This window comes from Erinaceus europaeus, chromosome 1, assembly GCF_950295315.1.
Source record: "Erinaceus europaeus chromosome 1, mEriEur2.1, whole genome shotgun sequence".
NCBI classification, from domain to species: Eukaryota; Metazoa; Chordata; class Mammalia; order Eulipotyphla; family Erinaceidae; genus Erinaceus; species Erinaceus europaeus.
This window is the reverse complement of record NC_080162.1, coordinates 83091208-83110853: the sequence shown is the minus strand read 5'-3', so window position 1 is coordinate 83110853 and position 19646 is coordinate 83091208.

The window sequence follows — 19646 nt, the reverse complement described above, 5'->3', positions numbered from 1 at the left end:
CCACCTCATTGATTCATTAATTTTATCATTTTCCTTTTGATTTAGTCTGTTCATTTATTTATTTGTTTACTTAGTTTTATTTTATGGGTGTTGCTTCGTGTGTCATAGTGAAGTTGTTGACCCATGGGTATAATTTCTCATCTTCTTGTGATAGTGTCTGCAAAACACTCTTGCCCCCAACTTAAATTACTTTCCCACTATCATACATCAGCTTTCTCCCTTTGTTTCCTTCCACAGAGTTCTTTACTTCAATGCAATGCACCAAACCAGTGAAAGTTCTACTTCATGTTCTTATTTCTGTTTTTGTTATGTGACAATGTTTGGGTACCTCCTAGTAATTTTCTCATTGCAAGAAAATATTTTAAAAACTTACCATTTTCCATTTAATTTTTCTTATCTGTAGTCACTTAACTAATCTTCTACACTGCTTCTCTACCTCTTTCTTTTCTTTTCTCTTTGTATTTTTATTTTTTATTATTTATTATTGGATAGAGGCAGAGAGAAATTGAGAGGATAAGAGGAAATAGAGAGGGAAAGAGACAGAGAGACACCTGCAGCCTTCCTTCACCACTTGTAAAGTTTTCTTCTGCAGGTGGGGACCAGGGGCTTGACCCTGGGTCCTTGAACACTGTAATGTGTGTGCTTAACTAGGTGTGCCACCGCCTGGCACCTCCTTCTTTATTTTCTTACCTCTTTTTCTTTTAGAAGTTTCATTTCCCTTAAAACACCTAAAAAACATTTTCCTGTGCTTTATTTGGTATTTCTGTGTCATAATTCTTACAACATAAAATGTTTTAATTCACTAAGACTTCATTAGGTCTTAATTATTGTCATTAAGTACTACAAGTTAATAAGATTTTACTATTATATTGTATTATATACATAAGCATTAATACTATAGTAATAATGTATGATTTTATATTAGATTTAACACTATTGACTTTAATTATATGACCTATATACAATTGCTTTTTCATACATTCACTTTATGAAAAAGATATTATCTGACCTGGATTTTGGCATACATTTGAGGTATGGAATGAAAGAAAAGACCAAAGCTTAACCCAAGGAAATAAATCCGCATAAGCAATTGCCTAAAAAAGGCAATGAACATAAGCAAAATCTAAGAACACCAAGGATTTCTGTGGAATCAGAGCCAAATGTGTCTCCCTGAAATTGAACTAGCTGACTAGGTTGAACTAGATAGTAGACATTCTCAAATACTAGGAAAAAAGAGTCTGGTTTTCACCTTTTGAGCATCAAGAAGCCATGGGAGATTTTGCAAAGGGAGTAACTTAAAAGAAAATGGCATTTCAGAAAATTCATTTAATCAGAGGTGTGCAGGAGATATAGGGCAAGGAAGGCAGGTACCAAGAAACTCATTGGAATGAAAAAAGAAACTTAGCAACACAGCTATCAAAGTGTATTCCTGCCTGCTGGGGAAGTGATTTAGAGAGTAGAATGCAGGGATCACATGAGGTCTTTGTTTTCATCTCTGGTTCACATAGGCTAAGGTAGCACTCTCTTTTCTCTCTCTCTCTCTCTCTCTCTCTCTCTCTCTCTCTCTCTTTGCCACCAGGGTTACTGCTAGGGTTTAGTGACTACTAAACTGCTAGGGTTTAGTGATTGCACCATTTCCAGCAGCTATTTTTATCATTTTTTTTTTTAATTTGATAGAAGTAGAGAGGGGCTGGGAGGTTAGAGAGGAAGAAAAAAGAAGACACCAGCATACCTGCTCCATTACCCTTTATAGAACTAGCCAGCACTGAAAGTTACACAAATCATGTGTGGTTTAATTGAAGTTGGGCCTCTGGGGCCAAACTGGATCCAGTAGGGCTTCACCCAAAATACAGATGAATTATTCCTAATCAAAAGTAATGTCAATGTTAGTCAGTGAAGGAAGCCAAGAGCTCAGAAGAACACTTGTCTTGTTTTGAAGTTGTCTTCATAATCTGGACTCCTTTGGAGCAGATTTTGAGGTAAATGGCTTCTTTGGTAAAAGATCTAGAAAATACAAGTATGGGACTAGGGGATCACTCAGTAAAAGGTGCTCATTATCCATGATCCCCACAATACTAAGGCTAACCCTTGAGGAGAGCTCCAAGAGACAGCTATCCATCCAAGGTAAGGAAACTGGGTGCTTATCTTTGGGTGGTAAATGTTGTAGAATATGGGAGATGTGCATTTCCCAGCTACTGCAGACCACAATGTATGTAGGCAGAGCGGGGTCACCAGAGTAGTTCTTAGGAAGATACTGGCAGATACTGCTGTGTAGAAGAGTCTCAAGCCAGGCACATAAAACTCAAGGATTAGGGGTGCGGCACTGATCTTATCTGCTAAGGTGAGCAAGGCTGGAAATAGACTAGCAGACAGGAAGATGGCTAAGCAGGTGGAAAACAGTTCCTGCATGTGTGACATTTCGAGTTGAATCCCTAGCATTTCAGTGCTCTGCTCCCTCACACAAAATATATAAATGATTATTTTAAAAATGCAAACAAGAAATATCAGAGGGAATCAGGAACATTTTCCCAAATGGAGTATAAAGTAAGACCCTAGTGGATGGTTCTAGGAATGGGTTATAAATAAATGTGCAGAGAATTTAGCATTAATACATACTAGGACATACAACCTGGTTTAGATGTATGTGTGAATATATACACACATATGTCTATGTAAAATATAAAATATACACACATATAAATATATGTCTATGTAAATATATGTCTATGTAAATATACACACATATGTCTATGTAAATATACACACATAAAAATATATGTGTGAATATGTTTATGTACACACATATGTCTATGTACACACATATAAATATATACACATATATAAATATATGTCTATGTAAAATATAAAATATACACACATATAAAATATACACACATATGTCTATGTAAAATATAAAATATAAGGCTATGTCATATAATGCTATGATCCCATATAATGTCATATAATGCTATGTTGCATAGTCTGTATAAAATATAATGCTAATTTAAGTTTTAAGTCATGATATATTATTTTAACATAGATAATGATATTGCTATATAATCAATAAGGGTTAATACACAGAAGGAGTCTCAGCTGCCAATCATACCCATTCCTCTCGGCCTCCTCTCATAGTTGGCTCTTATAGTGATTCTAACAAGTCACACTTCCCTGGTCTCAGACTCTGGAAATGGGGTCTGTTGTCCCTCTCATTAGGAGGTGGGGTCAACTACGCAAACTTCGGGACTCTGGGCTGGTCTTGTGCTTTAGTATGAGCAGTATAATGTGATACAAGTGGTATAGTGTGCATCCCAGATGTTAGACTATAAGTTTGGTGGTTACTTCTGAAGTCTGTTGGAATACTTAGCCTATCATGCTGTGAAGAAACCTGGAATGAAAGATAAGAGTGGGAGATAAGGAGAGAGAGAGAGAGAGCGAGAGAGAGAGATTCAGTCTTCACAGCATTCCCACCTGACCCACCCACCAGCTGACCACATCTGTAGAAGAAATAATATATTGCTATATGATTATGTTTTATGGAGTGACTCATTATACAGCAATAGATAACAGATACTTTCCAGATGTAGACTTTAAGATGAAAAAAAAATCATCTTTCCTCCACCCCACATGTGCCTCCCCACATTACAATGTCTCCCCAAACTTTGCCATTCCTCCTCCCCACTAGGAGAAAGTGATACCTCCCCTTTGGCCAAAGGTAACTGACACTTCTGATTCTTTTTTTTTTTTTTTTTTTTGCCTCCAGGAATATCGCTGGAGCTCCGAGCTTGCATTATGAATCCTGGAAGCCAGTTTTCCCATTTTGTTGCCCTTGTTGTTACCCTTATTGTTGTCACTATTATTATTGTTGTCATTGTTATTGTTGTTGCTGGATAGGACAAAGAGAAATCGAGAGGAGGGGAGATACAGAAGGGGGAGAGAAAAATAGACACCTGAAGACCTGCTTCACCGCCTGTGAAGGGACTCCCTTGCAGGTGAGGAGCCAGAGGCTCAAACCGGGATTCTTATGCAGGTCCTTGCACTTCATGCCACACATGCTTAACCCACTGTGCTACCGCCAGACCCCGGACAGCTCTGATTCTATAATCTGCTTCTTCCTGTGGGACCTGAACTTCCCACTATTTTCTCCTTTGTCTCTCTCTCTCTCTCTCTCTCTCTCTCTCTTCTTTCTCTCTCACCATGGTCCTCAAATGTGCCTGACAGTTCTCTTTGGAGCATGTCCTCTTTTCCAAGTCCCTAGATTTGTTTTGTCTTCTCATTCTGTGGGTCATGAATGTGTGCTCTGGCCTGAGGTGACCTCAAGCTGGATAACACTTTCACCAAAGCTGCTGAATGACCTTGGGTATATTGTTGAACTTCTCCAACATAATCAGTTTTCTGATGCACAAAATGGAGATTGCAATAGCTCCTAGATCGTAGACCTTTGTTTATTTAATTCAATTATGTTTAAATTGTGCTTATTTTATGAAACAAAAGAGAGACCAGAACACCTCTTCAGTGTATGTGATACAGAGGATCAAATCTAGGGCATAACACACAAGACATTCATTCTGTTACTGAGCCACATCCCAGTTCTGTGTGTTTCCCTTTTAAGGGGAATTTCACTAGGAGGAAAGAGCCAGGTACCTGACTTCTGTGGTCGCATCTGTCCCCTAGGCCACATCACTGTCTCACAATAGCAGCTGTGATCACTATTGAAAATAGCATAGTGCTGGATCATAATGCCTCACCTTTCAAAGACTTGATACCTTCAGTAATGCATTCCCTTACAGAGAAGGAGATACTCTATTGACCGCACTGAATAGTATAAATACCTGCCCTGAGGCTTTCTGTGTCAAAGATATACCTGAGACTAATACAACTTGGGCCAATCTAGCTCCTGAATAGAAATTGCACTTCTTTCTCTTTGCTTTACTATCGAACTTAACACAAGGCCTCACAGAATCAGGGAAAAGAAGGAATGAATGGTCTTAAAATGTAAATGAACCTTGTTGATTGAGTGACTAACTGGCATGGCATATGCTCTATCCCCTGTGACACATGTAAGTGTTTATGGCATATAAATAAGTCAGGTACATATCTCGGCCTCACAGATGTTCTCTTTATTTTACTTGAATTATTCAAACTTTTAGGGACAGAGTTCCTAATCTTGTCCATATGTTGTTGGAAAGCCTTGGTACATATGAAAGAGCATAGAGATTAGAATAGGTATGAAAACCACAAAGGTTGTGCCCGTTTTTCCACGTATAGTTCAAGGATGGGTGTGTGGGTTAAGGGCTATCAGGGAAGGTGGGGTGAGGGGAATAGTCTCTGCACGCCTGTGTACTGTGAATACACAGGAAAATAGGCCAGTAAGGACCACCCACAACCCAGAGCAGAAGAACAGCAACCCCATGCACCTGGGAAGACTAAGAAGCTGCCAGTTCCCAGGTTTCAGCCCTTGCTCCCATTAAGCAACATGGAGCCCTAGCTCCTTTTATTAGGTGAATGTGAAGAGAGAAAATTGAAGTGTAATAGAAAACTAACTGTGCACAAATTTAATTTCAACTACAAAAATACTATTTAATTCCACCCTTTTAACTCTGAAGTCCAAAGTCTGGAATAGCTCAAGCAATGGTGATGACCTTAGGTATTTTTCTTAATTATTCCAACCCTACCTTGCTGCCCAGACCCACTGCAAGTGCTCAGCCACTCCAAGCTAAGCCAGTCTAATGATTTCGATTAATTCCTGGCCTCCCCCCAACTGCACACAAATTAAAAGCATTACTGGATGATCCTAGCTCAGCTTTTGGAAGTGTTGTTATATAAAGAAAGAGGGAGATTGCCAAAGGCTCGTTGGCATTTCCTTAGCCACAGGAGAGGATTCATCCCTTGGGCTGGATGCATAATTTTACTTCCTAAAGTCAATGGAGTTTACTATTTTTAAGAAACTTTTCCTTTAAGCATCCTTTAGTCATATCTGTGCTATGGCAGTCACTGATGAATGTTTAAGTATTTTTTTCTTCAATTTGATGAGAAGTGCATCTAAGAAATACATAATGATGACAGAGGCCAAAAACACTAAAGGCACAAATAAGCAAAAAATCTGTCCAAAGTATTTGGAATTGCATGTTCCCCTTCAAACAGTAAAGCAAATCACCACATGCATCAAGTGTTTGTGTGTGAAAATACTCCCGAAATCTTTAATTCTGTAAATCAATCTTAACTCACTAATTTAAAAAATAAGGGGGAGGAAAGCACTAAAATAGATCAATGTATTGGCATCCCACCTGAGCTTTGGAGATAGCCCTTATTTCTTCCTGTTTCTAAGATACCTCTCATGTTTCATACTTTGTGTATGAAGTCTGGCTTGAAAGAATCCCCTAGACTTAAGTATTTCATTTTGGGTGAGAATTGACTGGGACTCTGGATTTTTAGAGCAAATCTCTCAAATACTAGAGAAATGTAGAATCCTTGTTCAGTGTCCTACTCTCCACAGAGCCATCAGATGCCCCAAGTTCACAGTCTTCTTTTGGGAAACAAGATTGATAAGGAGTAGGGTGAAGGTGGCATCCAAGCAAGGGAGGAGAGACCACAGCCTGCTCACCAGCCCAGGGAGAAACCTGAAGCTCATAAATGCCTGGACCCTGCTTGGGGACACTCATCAAACCTGAGGAAAAACCTTTTATTAAGCCCAGGTGTCTTGTCTGTATCCTCCCTCCTCCTCCCCTTCCCCTCCTTCTCCTCCTCCTTTCTCCTTTCTTCTTTCTTCTTTTTCATTTATTCTTCTTATTATTATTTTCTCAAAACACTTTATCAAGGGCTTAATGGCTTGCAGTACAGTGGTTGGCACATGGGTACAATTTCTCATCTAAGTATTCCCATTTTTCCCCCATGCTGCCATGTCACTTCTCAACAAGAGAAAGTGTCCATTGTAGATAACAAGGCAATATGACAAATTAAGTAGGGGAGGCTGCAATACTAATAAAACTAGGGCAAAGGATTGAACAAATTCTCACTTAGAGATCAGGCTCTCTAGGCCCAAGGACTGTTTAAACTCTTTGCGGAGGCTCTGTTATCACACATGTACACTTGAATATCTTCCTAAACTAGAATCCTTTCAAAACAAAGGACTCTCACCTGGCAGATATCTTCTTCACATCACCTCCCAATCACAACCTCACTCAAGACCATCAACATCCTGATCTATAATGACAGACAGTAATTTCACCTGTAGTTTGCTTTTTATAAATGGAGCTACACAATGAGCTTCCTTTTATGTACATCTCTCTCTGATACCCCTTCCCCATATGATGTATTTTCTTACTTGTGAGGTGGTGGAGGGATTCAGTCTCACAATTGAATGGTATTCCATCATTTGAATGAAACATCACTATGGAAATGTTAAAGATGTATCTGTTTTGCTATTGATGGGCACTTAGCACCCACTTACATTTAGGACGGGCTTTGTATCCTCAAATGTTTGACTTGTGTCTTTATCAGGCACTTCCTAAAGCCTAAATCATCAACTCTCTCACACTGTCAAGGATATATGAAAAGACCTCCCCTCCAAATACTAGGCCATGTCAGCTGTTTTTTTTTAACTTATTTTTTATTTAAGAAAGGATAAATTAACAAAACCATAGAGTAGGAGTGGTACAACTCCACACAATTCCCACCACCCAATCTCCATATCCCATACCCTCCCCTGATAGCTTTCCCATTCTCTATCCCTCTGGGAGCATGGACCCGGGGTCATTGTGGGTTGCAGAAGGTGGAAGGTCTGGCTTCTGTAATTGCTTCCCCGCTGAACATGGACATTGACTGGTCAGTCCATACTCCCAGTCTGCCTCTCTCTTTCCCTAGTAGGGTGGGTCTCTGGGGAAGCAGGGCTCCGGGACACATTGGTAGGGTCTTCAGTCCAGGGAAGCCTGGCTGGCATCCTGATGGCTTCTGGAACCTGGTGGCTGAAAAGAGAGTTAACACACAAAGTCAAACAAATTGTTGAGCAATCATGGACCCAAAGGTTGGAATAGTGGAGAGGAAGTGTTGGGGGGGTACTCACTGCAAACTCTAGTGTACTTCTGCTTTCAGGTATATATTTTGCACTTGTTTATGGATACGTGTGAATATAAGCTCTCTCTCACAGAAACTGGTGTATATCTAGGTTTTGGGACTTTGTTAGAAAGTGATCCACCTGGGATTGAATTAGAGAATGCTATGAAAGGAAAGGTCTCACCCGAGTAATGAAGCTGAAGGGTTGTCATTCCACACCTGAAGTCTCTGGACACAGTCTGAGCTGAAGCATGTTGAGGTGGCAATCGCTGCGTTGATTAGGTTGCTTATCGGCTGATGCAATATTATTTGATATGGATTGGGAGAGGCATGAGGGAAAGTGGACCCTATCCTAAGGTTCCAGGACTGGGGGAAATATCAAACTATACTTGTCCAATACTTTCCTTATCTTGGAAGGGAGAAAAACTTCAGGTTGAAAAGAATCATAGATTCCAGTAAAGAGGAGTGGGCATCAATGATGTGACAAGACTCATCTAGTGAGAATGGGCTCCAGGGAATGGAAATGAGAGGGCTTCTTTGTAATTCAGCCATTATTGCCAATTGCCAGTGTCTGCCACAGGTGAAACTAGAGAGGCACAGTTGTCATCTGATGTTTTGTCCAAAATAGCAGTCAAAAACAGACTTGGGCATGGACCCATTTTCTCTGTATATTGTTGGGGAAAAACAACATTGGATTTTTTTATTATTATTAATTGCATGACATGAAGACCTAGAGGAACCTGTCAGGAAAAGTCTTTAAGAGGCAGCATAAATAGTCTTTATTTTAAGAGGTATCTGATTAGGAAATTCAAAACCAAAAGAAAAGGATGAGCCTGCAGACTGGCAGCACTATTACCTTGTGCAGTTCAGCCTTCCCATTCCTCACTGCCTGTGTCCTGGCTGGCTCTTGATACAGGGACGCCAAGTTCTGTGGCCCAGGTCCAGAGACAAAATCACTGCCTGCCTCACTTAAGAAAACACTCTCCTGTCTCCATCAATCAGTGGACTCCCACTCAGAGCCCCTCTCACCAGCCCCTCCCCAGCAAGGCCCAGATGTTTTATTTATGGGCTGGTCTCTTTAGGAAGGAGTCAGGCAGACACACATCTTGCTTCCTATTATTCATGAGCCTAAGGTAGAGGGAGGCCACAGAGGCAGATGAGAAAAGCCTTCAATCAAACCTTGATGAAATAAACTAATTAGGGAGATTACACCTCCATAATGATGTTAATTGTACAGACAGGAAATCACAGCCTTCCTGGCTGACTTTGGTACTGCCTCCACAAAGACATCTTTCAGCATCTCCAGAAATCAATGGCAGTGCCTGCTTGTAGGGTGAGGGGACCTGGGACTTCCCTCCAGAATGACCAAAGACTTGGTTTCTGAGATTCTCTTTGTAGTACTTTTGCAAGGAAAAAAAAAAAAAAAAAAAGAGTGTGCCCAGAGCCCTTGAGAAAGACTGATCTGTAACTGTTAGTCAAGTAGAAGATAAACAGCCAAGCAAGGGGCTCTCAGAAGGCACTTCAAAGTGGGTATGGGTTTTCATTACCCCTTCTTCTGTTCCCTCATCATTTAAACCTCTATGCCCAGTCTACTATGAATTTTCTCCTAGAGATTCCTCCCTAAGGGGGTGGGGGGCTGGAATAAACACATTCACTCATTCCTTCATTCCTTCACTATGAAGATATTAGGAGACTAGTCTAAACCATGTATGAACAAAACAGACAGGTCTCTCTCCTTCACAGACCTTACACTTAGTCGTGGGAAGAGACAATAAGCAAATATGCACACAAATACTATGTTGTGTGGTTATACAGAGGAAAATAAAGGTAGGACAACAGCTAAGGAGAAATGATGGAAGGAGAGCAGAGTGATATTTTTGTACTAGTTTGTGGTTCTCAGAGATATCCCTGAAAAGATGTGAAAAGATGACATGGAGCCAGTCATAGGAAGCAGGGGAGGAGTACTCAACTTCCCTGAAGCAGAAGGGAGTTGAGTGGGCAGAGACCACCTGGGAGCTGGACCAAGTGTGTGACACAACATTGCCTATGATTACATACACATCTGCCTCTCCTGATGAGCTATCAGACAGGGTAGTCAAGGATTATTTTATTGTTTATCTCCCCCCACCCCACTGTTGTACCCCAGTCTCAGCACATTTCCTGGGATATGGTCAGAGTCTGGCTATGAATTTTTGATGGAATGATTTGCTAGCTATTTAATTTGGGAAATGAATGATGTGTAAACTTTCTGGTGCCTGGGTGAGGGCTGATGTAGGAGTTGAACGGTACAGAGGCTGAGGTGTGGCCTGCTACGAGAGCTGGAAATAAAAGTTTCAGGGTCAACTCCAGAACCCAGTCCAGGGAGCAAGAAGTCTGCTCCACTCCCTGCTTCATCAGCATCTTGCCAGCCCTGATTCTCAGAAGGCAACCTCTAACATAAAACAGCAGGCTAAAGAGAGAGCAAATAATTGTGACATTCCCCTTAACTGAGGTAACTTCTGACATGAGGCCCATAAAATTATTCCAAAGAACAGAATTCTACATGTATAAAATTGGCAGTCCTACTGCCACATGGGAAGTGTATACTGCATGCAAAGACTTATATGTCTACAGAATATTTGAGAATGCAAATTAAGCCACTAAGGAGTGCCACATTTAGTGATTAAATTAATAGTAATACAAATAAAGCATGTATACTTAATGCTAGCAAGGTGTTGGAAGAATATATTGTGGCAGCATTCTTCTGGAAAAAAACATTTTGGCTTTATTTTTAATAATGATAGAACTTGTAAGCAAGCAAATTTTACAAAATAGGAAAGCAGTTTTTAGTGACTATATTTAATATTCATATATACATATGAATATAGTTACATATATAGTGTATATATGTATCTATGTATTATAATATATATACTAAATTGAATTTCATATGACCACAATTAACAAAATAATAACTAAATTAAGGAATAACAACAATTCATAGAGTAAATTTCAATTCAATAGGAAGAATAAGCAAGAAGAAGAAGCTAAGCATACCCACAGGAGAAGACTAGAAGATGGCAGGAAGAGACAAGGCCACTCACTAATGCAGTGAGTTTTTATTTAATGTCCTCAGTAGATATTTAGACAGCTACAAATGGGTTTGGGGATGGTGGAACACCTGGGAGAGTAAATGTTACAATGAACAAGAACCCAGGTTCAAGCTCCCAACCCACATCTGCAAGAGAAATGTTTCATGAGCAGTAAAGCAATGCTGCAGACCTCTCTCTCTCTCTCTCTCCACCCCTCCCTCTTTCTCTGTCTCTCCTTTCCCTCTCAGTTTCTCTGTCTCTTCCCCAAAAATGAATGAATAAAAATATATATTTTTAAAAAGCTGAAAATGAATGGTAAAGACTATCCCACTCTCCAAAGGAAGGCTGGGTCATCCTACCTTGAATTCAAGGAAGACGGTCCTGAAGTGAGTGAAGCCTAGAATGTGGACAGCATGGAAAGAACATACTGACTCTATAGACAGTAAGTAGCCTGGCTGAAAGCTTGATATTTCTCCCCTCTTCAATATCTGACAAAATGACCTTATTCAAGAACCTACTGCATATATTTGCCTACAAGACAAAGAGGAGAAGTTAACAGAGATAAAAACATGTCTTATTTGGCCAGTGAGAATGCATTGCATTAAGAAAGACAAATGAACTTTTAGGTTAGGCACTAGAATTGTCAAAATGCCTACATTCATCATATAGAACATTGAGGCAGACTTCACATTCATTTTAAAAAAAAGGGGGAGTCAGGCAGTAGCACAGCTATTAAGCGCACGTGGTGCAAAGCACAAGGACCAGCATAAGGATCCTGGTTCGAGCCCCCATCTCCCCACCTGTAGGGGAGTCACTTCCCAGGCGGTGAAGCAGGTCTGCAGGTGTCTGTCTTTCTCTCCCCCTCTCTGTCTTCCCCTCCTCTCTCCATTTCTCTCTGTCCTATCCAACAACGACAACATTATCAACAACAGCAACAATAAAAACAACAAGGGCAACAAAAGGGAAAAGAAAGAAAGAAAGAAAGAAAGAAAGAAAGAAAGAAAGAAAGAAAGAAAGAAAGAAAAGAATTTAAAAAAAGAAAGTGAAACTAAGGTGCTTAGGAAGGTAAGTTTCTCACCTGTGAAAATCCCAAGAGTCTCAGAAGAGTTTCATTGTGCTTATAAGTCAAAAACATCTCAGGATTTCTTAAAAAAAAAAAAAAAAAAAAAAAAAAAAGCTAGTTTAACATAAACATCCAGACCACCACAATCTCCTAGGTTACTTTGATTCAATAAAGCCAGGAGATTTATTCACACATCATATACACTCACATGTGGGCATATAAATGCATACATATATTGGGTTGTTGTAAAGTCATGACATACTTTCCTTTCTATCTCTTTCTTTCTTTCTTTTAATTACTGCCCAGAGTTCTTACTGAGGCTCACTACCTGCACAATAAATCTACCACTCCTGGCAGCCATTTTTTATCCCCATTTTTTTTCTAGGACAGAGAGAAATTAAGAAATGAGAGAGAGAATGAGACAGAAAGACACTTGTAGAACTTGTTTCACTGCTCTTGAAGCTTCCCTCTGCACGTGGGGAACAAGGATTCTTGCACATGGTAACACGTATTACCAACCAGGTGATCCACCCTTTTCTTGGCAAAAATGCTTCATGACTTTTTTTTTTTTTTAATTTTTTATTTAAGAAAGGATTAGTGAACAAAAGCATAAGGTAGGAGGGGTACAACTCCACACAATTCCCACCACCCAATCCCCATAACCCACCCTCTCCCATGATAGCCTTCCCATTCTCTAGCCCTCTGGGAGCATGGACCCAGGGTCGTTGAGGGTTGCAGAAGGTAGAGGGTCTGGCTTCTGTAATTGCTTCCCCGCTGAACATGGGCGTTGACTGGTCGGTCCATACTCCCAGTCTGCCTCTCTCTTTCCCAAGTAAGGTGTGTCTCTGGGGAAGCTGAGCTCCAGGATACATTGGTGGGGTCTTCAATCCAGGGAAGCCTAGCCAGCATCCTGGTGGCATCTGGAACCTGGTGATTGAAAAGAGAGTTAACATACAAAGCCAAACAATTTGTTGAGCAATCATGGATCCCAAGTTTGGAATAGTGGAGAGGAAGTGTTAGGGAGGTACTCACTGCAAACTCTAGTGTAGTCCTGCTTTCAGGTATATATTTTGCAGTAGTTTATGGATACGTGTGCACATACGCTCTCTCTCACAGAAACTGGTGTATGTCTAGGTTATGGGACTTTGTTAGAAAGTGAACAACCTGAGATGAAATTAGAGTGTACTATAAAAGGAAAGGTCTCACCCGAGTAATGAAGCTGAAGGGTTGTCATTCCACACGTGAAGTCTCTGGATACACTCTGAGGTGAAGCATGTTGAGATGGCAATCGTTGCTTTGGTTAGGTTGTGATCGGCGGATGCAATATTATTTGGTATGGATTGGGAGATGCATACGGGAAAGTGAGCCCTATCCAAGGGTGCCAGGACTGGGGGAAGTAGGGGCTCTATAGTGAAGATGTGAGGTTCCTGCTGTCTTAGGGTTCAAAAAGACAATCAATAGTTAATATTATCATCACATTATTTGTTAATTGGGTTAACTTTGAAAAGTCCCTTTGTTATGGTTTGCTGTACAGTACCCAGTATCTTGTATATAGCTGTGCTATTGGAAGCTTCTAATCTACTTGGTCTAGGCTTTTGAGAGAGTCCGCTTATCAAATACGTAGCCTATCTATTAAAAAGATTCAGTTTGTCTTTTGAGAACCTTTGAGACATACAATTGATTTCCACCTCTCATATTAATTAACTACTGATTTATATGTCTACATTTTGCTAGGAGTGTACATAAACACCATTCCCATCACCAAAGGACCATGACCCATCCCTCCCGCCCATTCCCACCCCCCACTGGCCCAGGAAGCTACATGTCTACCCCTCACCACTGGGTTTTTACTTTGGTGCCCTACTTACAATTTGATCAGGTCCTGCTTTTAGTTTCCCTTTCAGATCTTCTAAGTCAGCTTCTGTTGATGAGTGGGATCATCCCATACTCATCTTTAACTTTCTGACTTAGTTCACTTAACATAATTCCTTCTAGCTCTGTCCAAGATGGGTCAGAGAAGGTGGGTTCATTGTTCTTGATAGCTGCATAGTATTCCATTGTGTATATATACCACAGCTTTCTCAGCCATTCATCTGTTGTTGGGCACCTGGGTTGCTTCCAGGTTTTAGCTATTATGAATTGTGCTGCTATGAACAGAGGAGTACACACCTCTTTTTGGTTGGGTGTTATGGAGTCCTTGGGGTATAACCCCAGGAGAGGAATTATTGGGTCATATGGAAGGTCCATGTCTAGCCTTCTGAGAGTTTTCCAGACTGCTCTCCACAGAGGCTGTACCAATTTACATTCCCACCAGCAATGTAAAAGGGTTCCTCTGTCCCCACATCCTCTCCAGCATTTGTTGCTGCTGTCCTTTTTGATGTATGCCATTCTTACAGGAGTGAGGTGGTATCTTAGTGTTGTCTTAATTTGCATTTCTCTGACAATCAGTGACCTAGAGCAGTTTTTCATATGTTTGTTGGCCTTTTGGATCTCCTCTGTGGTGAATGTTTTGTTCATTTCCTCTGCCCATTTTTGGATGGGGTCATTTGCTTTTTTGCGGCTAAGTTTGCTGAGCTCTTTATATATTTTGGTGATTAGTTTCTTGTCTGATGTCTGGCATGTGAAGATCTTCTCCCATTCTGTGAGGGGTCTCTCTGTTTGTTTAATAGTTTCTTTGGATGTGCAGAAGCTTTTCAATTTGATGTAGTCCCATTGGTTTGTTTCTGCTTTGGTCTTCCTTGCAATTGGGTTTGATTCATCAAAGACGTCCTTGAGGTGTAAATGGGAATGTGTTTTACCAATGTTTTCCTCTAAGTATTTGATTGTTTCTGGTCTGACATCTAGGTCTTTGATCCATTTGGAGTTGATTTTTGTTTCTGGTGAGATAAAGTGGTTCAATTTCATTCTTCTGCATGTTTCAACCCAGTTTTCCCAGCACCATTTATTGAAGAGAGCCTCCTTCTTCCATTTAATCCTTTGGGCCCCCTTATCAAAGATTAGATGCCCATAGGTGTTGGGATTTACTTCTGGGCTTTCAATTCTGTTCCACTGGTCTGTGTGCCTATTTTTGTTCCAGTACCATGCTGTTTTGATGATGATGGCTTTATAATATAGTTTACGGTCTGGGAGTGTGATGCCTCCATTTCTGTTTCTTTTCCTTAGGATGGTTTTGGCAATTCTAGGTGTTTTCAGGTTCCAGATAAATGATTGTAGTGTTTGTTCTATTCTCTTAAAGAAGCTTGGTGGAACTTTGATGGGTATTGCATTAAATTTGTATATGGCTCTGGGGAGAATGTTCATTTTGATGATATTTATTCTTCCAATCCATGAGCATGGGATATCTTTCCATTTGTTGGTATCAGTTTCTATCTCCTTGAGTAGCGACTCATAGTTTTTAGCATACAAGTCTTTCACTTCTTTGGTCAACTTTATTCCTAGGTATTTGATTGATTTTGCTGAAACAGTAAATGGGAGTGATTTCTGGATGTCTTCTTCTTCAGATTTAGTGTTTGCATAAAGAAATGCCACTGATTTTTGTACATTGATTTTGTAGCCTGATACCTTGCTATATTGCCTAACAACTTCCAGTAATTTTCTACTGGATTCTTTAGGTCTTTCTATGTATACTATCATATCATCTGCAAATAGTGAGAGCTTGACTTCTTCCCTTCCAATCTGTATCCCTTTGATTTCTTTCTCTTGCCTGATTGCTATGGCAAGAACTTCCAATACTATGTTGAAGAGTAACGGTGACAGTGGGCAGCCCTGTCTAGTCCCTGATCTGAGGGGGAATGCTTTCAGCTTCTCTCCATTGAGTATGATGTTGACTGTAGGTTTGCTATATATAGACTCCACTATCTTGAGGAATTTCCCATCTATTCCCATTTTTTGTAGAGTTTTGAGCATGAATGGGTGTTGGATTTTGTCAAAGGCTTTCTCTGCATCTATTGAGATAATCATGTGGTTTTTGGCTTTGCTTTTATTGATGTGATGAATGACATTGATTGATTTACGGATGTTGAACCAGCCTTGCATTCCTGGGATGAATCCCACTTGGTCATGATGAACAATCTTTTTGATATGTTGCTGTATCCGGTTGGCCAAGATCTTGTTTAATATTTTGGCATCTATGTTCATCAGAGATATTGGTCTGTAGTTTTCCTTTTTTGTTCTGTCCCTATCAGCTTTTGGTATCAGGGTGATGTTGGCTTCATAAAAGGTGGAAGGGAGTATTCCTGTTTCTTCAATCTTATGGAATAGCTTAAGAAGTATGGGTATTAACTGTTTCCTGAAAGTTTTGTAGAATTCGTTTGTGAAGCCATCTGGTCCAGGACTTTTGTTGTTGGGGAGATTCTTAATAACGGTTTCAATTTCTTTGTCTGTGATTGGTGCATTTAGATTTTGTAGTTCTTCTTGGTTCAGTTTTGGAAGTGCATAGGTTTCTAGGAATTGTTCCATTTCTTCCAGATTCTCTAGCTTGGTGGCATATAGTTCTTTATAGAAGTTTCGCAGAATTCTCTGGATTTCTGTGGTGTCAGTTGTGATATCTCCTGTATCGTTTACAATTCTATTAATTTGAGTCTTCTCTCTTTTTTGTTTGGTGAGTCTGGCTAGGGGTTTTTCAATTTTGTTTAATCTTTCAAAGAACCAACATTTGGCTTCATTGATCTTTTGTATGGTTCTTTTATTTTCGATGTTGTTTATTTCTGCTCTAACTTTAGTGATTTCTGTCCTTCTGGTTGCTTTAGGGTTCCTTTGTTCCTCTTCCTCTAAGTCCTTGAGGTGTGTAGTAAGTTCGTTCATTTGGGCTTCTTCTTGGTGTTTAATATGTGATTGTATAGCTATAAGTTTCCCTCTCAGTACTGCTTTAGCTGTGTCCCAAATATTTTGATAGGTTGTGTCTTCATTTTCATTAGTTTCCAGGAACATTTGAATTTCCTGTTTGAGTGAGTGTCTGACCCAGTGGTTCTTAAGGAGCATGTTGTTTAGTTTCCAAATTCTATGTCTTTTAATAATTTTCCGTTTGTTGTTAAAAGTTAGTTTTACTCCACTGTGGTCTGAGAAGATACTTGGGATGATTTCAATGCTCTTGAATTTATTGATGCTGTCTTTGTGGCCTAACATGTGGTCTATCCTTGAGTATGTGTTGTGTGGATTTGAAAAGAAGGTGTATTCCAGTTTTTTGGGGTGGAGGAGTCTGAAAATGTCCAAGAGGTCTAGTCTGTCAATCTCTTCATTCAATTCTCTTGTATCTTTATTCGTTCTCTGCTTTGTTGATCTGTCTAAGTGTGAGAGTGGGGTATTGAAGTCTCCCACTATTATTGTATTACTATTGATGTATTTTTGAAATTCTTTCAATAGGTGTTTAATGTATTTAGATGGTCCCTCGTTGGGTGCATAGATGTTAATAATTGTTAAGTCTTCTTGGCTGATTGATCCTCTTATCATTATGTAATGTCCTTGCCTATCTTTTATTACTTTATTTAATTTAAAATCTATCATTTCTGAGATGAGAATGGCTGTTCCTGCCCTTTTTTTGTGGACCGTTTGCCTGTATGATAGTTTTCCATCCTTTCACTTTAAGTCTGTGTTTATCTTGTTGTGACAGATGTGATTCTTGCAAGCAGCATATGGTTGGGTTATGTTTTCTGATCCATCCCCCACCCTGTGCCTTTTGATGGGTGAGTTTAAGCCATTGACATTTATTGATATTATGGATTTAATGTATTGTAGTGCCATTGTTCTAAAAAACAATTTGTTTACTCTGATATATTACAAGTATTATAGTGATGTTCTTGTTTATAAGAGGTCTTTTAGTACCTCTTTCAGGGCCGGCTTGGTGATAGTTGCCTCCTTTAATTGTTGTTTGTCTAAGAAGGTTTTGATCCCTCCATCTAGCTTGAATGAAAGTCTAGCAGGATATATAATCCTTGGTTGAAACCCTTTTTCATTCAGGGCTCGATAGATATCTTGCCACTCCCTTCTGGCTTTTAGAGTTTGAGTTGAGAAATCTGCAGAAAGTCTTATGGGTTTTCCCCTGTATGTGACTTTTTGTTTCTCTCTTGCAGCCTTTAGGATCCTTTCTTTATCCTTACTTCTTCTCATTGTGACTATGATGTGTCTTGGTGTTTTCAGGTCGGGGTTGATTCTGTTTGGTACTCTCTGGGCCTCTTGCACCTTGATATCCTTTCTGTTATTCAGGTCTGGGAAATTGTCTTGTATTATTTCCTCTAGAATGTTTGCTTCCCCTTCCTCTCTTTCTTCCTCTGGCAGGCCAATTATACGAATGTTACTTCTTTTGAGATCATCCCATATGTCTCTGTTGTTGTTTTCAGTGTCTCTCAATCTCTTTTTAAGCTCTTTCACCTCTTTCTTAGTTTTCTCTAACTCATCCTCTGTCTGACTAATTCTGTTTTCTGCTTCTGTTAGTCTGCTTTCCCTTGCCTCAGCTTCTTTCTTCATTACAGCTATTTCAGCTTTCAGTTCTCTAATTGTCTCAAGATAATCAGTATTTTCCTTGGGGGTCTCTACTGTTGTTTCCCTAATACTGCCATTTCTTTCCTCCAATGTTGTTTTCATTTCTGTGATTAATAAGTTTATTATTGCTTGCATACTTTTCTTATCTATGGTTACTTCTGACTGATTTGTGGTTTCTTCTGGGCTCTTGTCTTCATTCATTGGGGTAGCAGTTTTATTTGTTTTTAATCTACCCATTTTTTTTTAATTTATGTGTTTCTCTCTTTTTTTTTTTTTTAATGCTCTGTTGTTCCTCAGTTGTTGTGTTTTGAGCACAAGTAACACTGTACTAAATACCTTTATGACAATTGCACTCACCAACCTCCGGAATAACAGTAGCAACTGAAGTAAGTATTGAAGGAGTTTAATCATTACCAGTTAGCCAAACAATTTCTCCAGTCCGTGAAAAAATAGTAACCAAATCCCAGTGAAGAAAGAGAAAAGGAAGAGAGGATAGCAAGAATAGACAGTTATGCAAATCTACTATCCAGTGTATATTCTAAGTGTAACAAGAGTGTAAAGGGAACTAGAGCAGAGATAGACACATAGAGAGTCCACTCTGGGTCAGATTTCTTCCCCAAAGTAATTCACAAATTCAGAAAGGCAAAGAAGAAAGAAGTGTATGACAAGATTAAAAAAAAAAAAAAGAAAAAAAAAGAGAGAGATAGAGAGAGATAAGAGAGAGAAAAGGGAGAAGATAAGAAGAAGAGTTGTAATTAAAGAGCAGTGCGAGGAACTTCCCAAATGTGTATCAGTGAATTAAAAAAAAAAAAAAAAAAAAAAAAAAAAACCCTGTTTGGTGGTATGGGGTATCCTGCTAGTAGCTGGTCCCAGGCATTGCTTATGGGGGGGGCGGCGGCGGGAAGGATGTATGCTTGAAAATTAAAAGGAAGAAAAAAGAATTTTTCCCCCTACTCTAATTCTTAACCCAAATTAAGTTATAGACA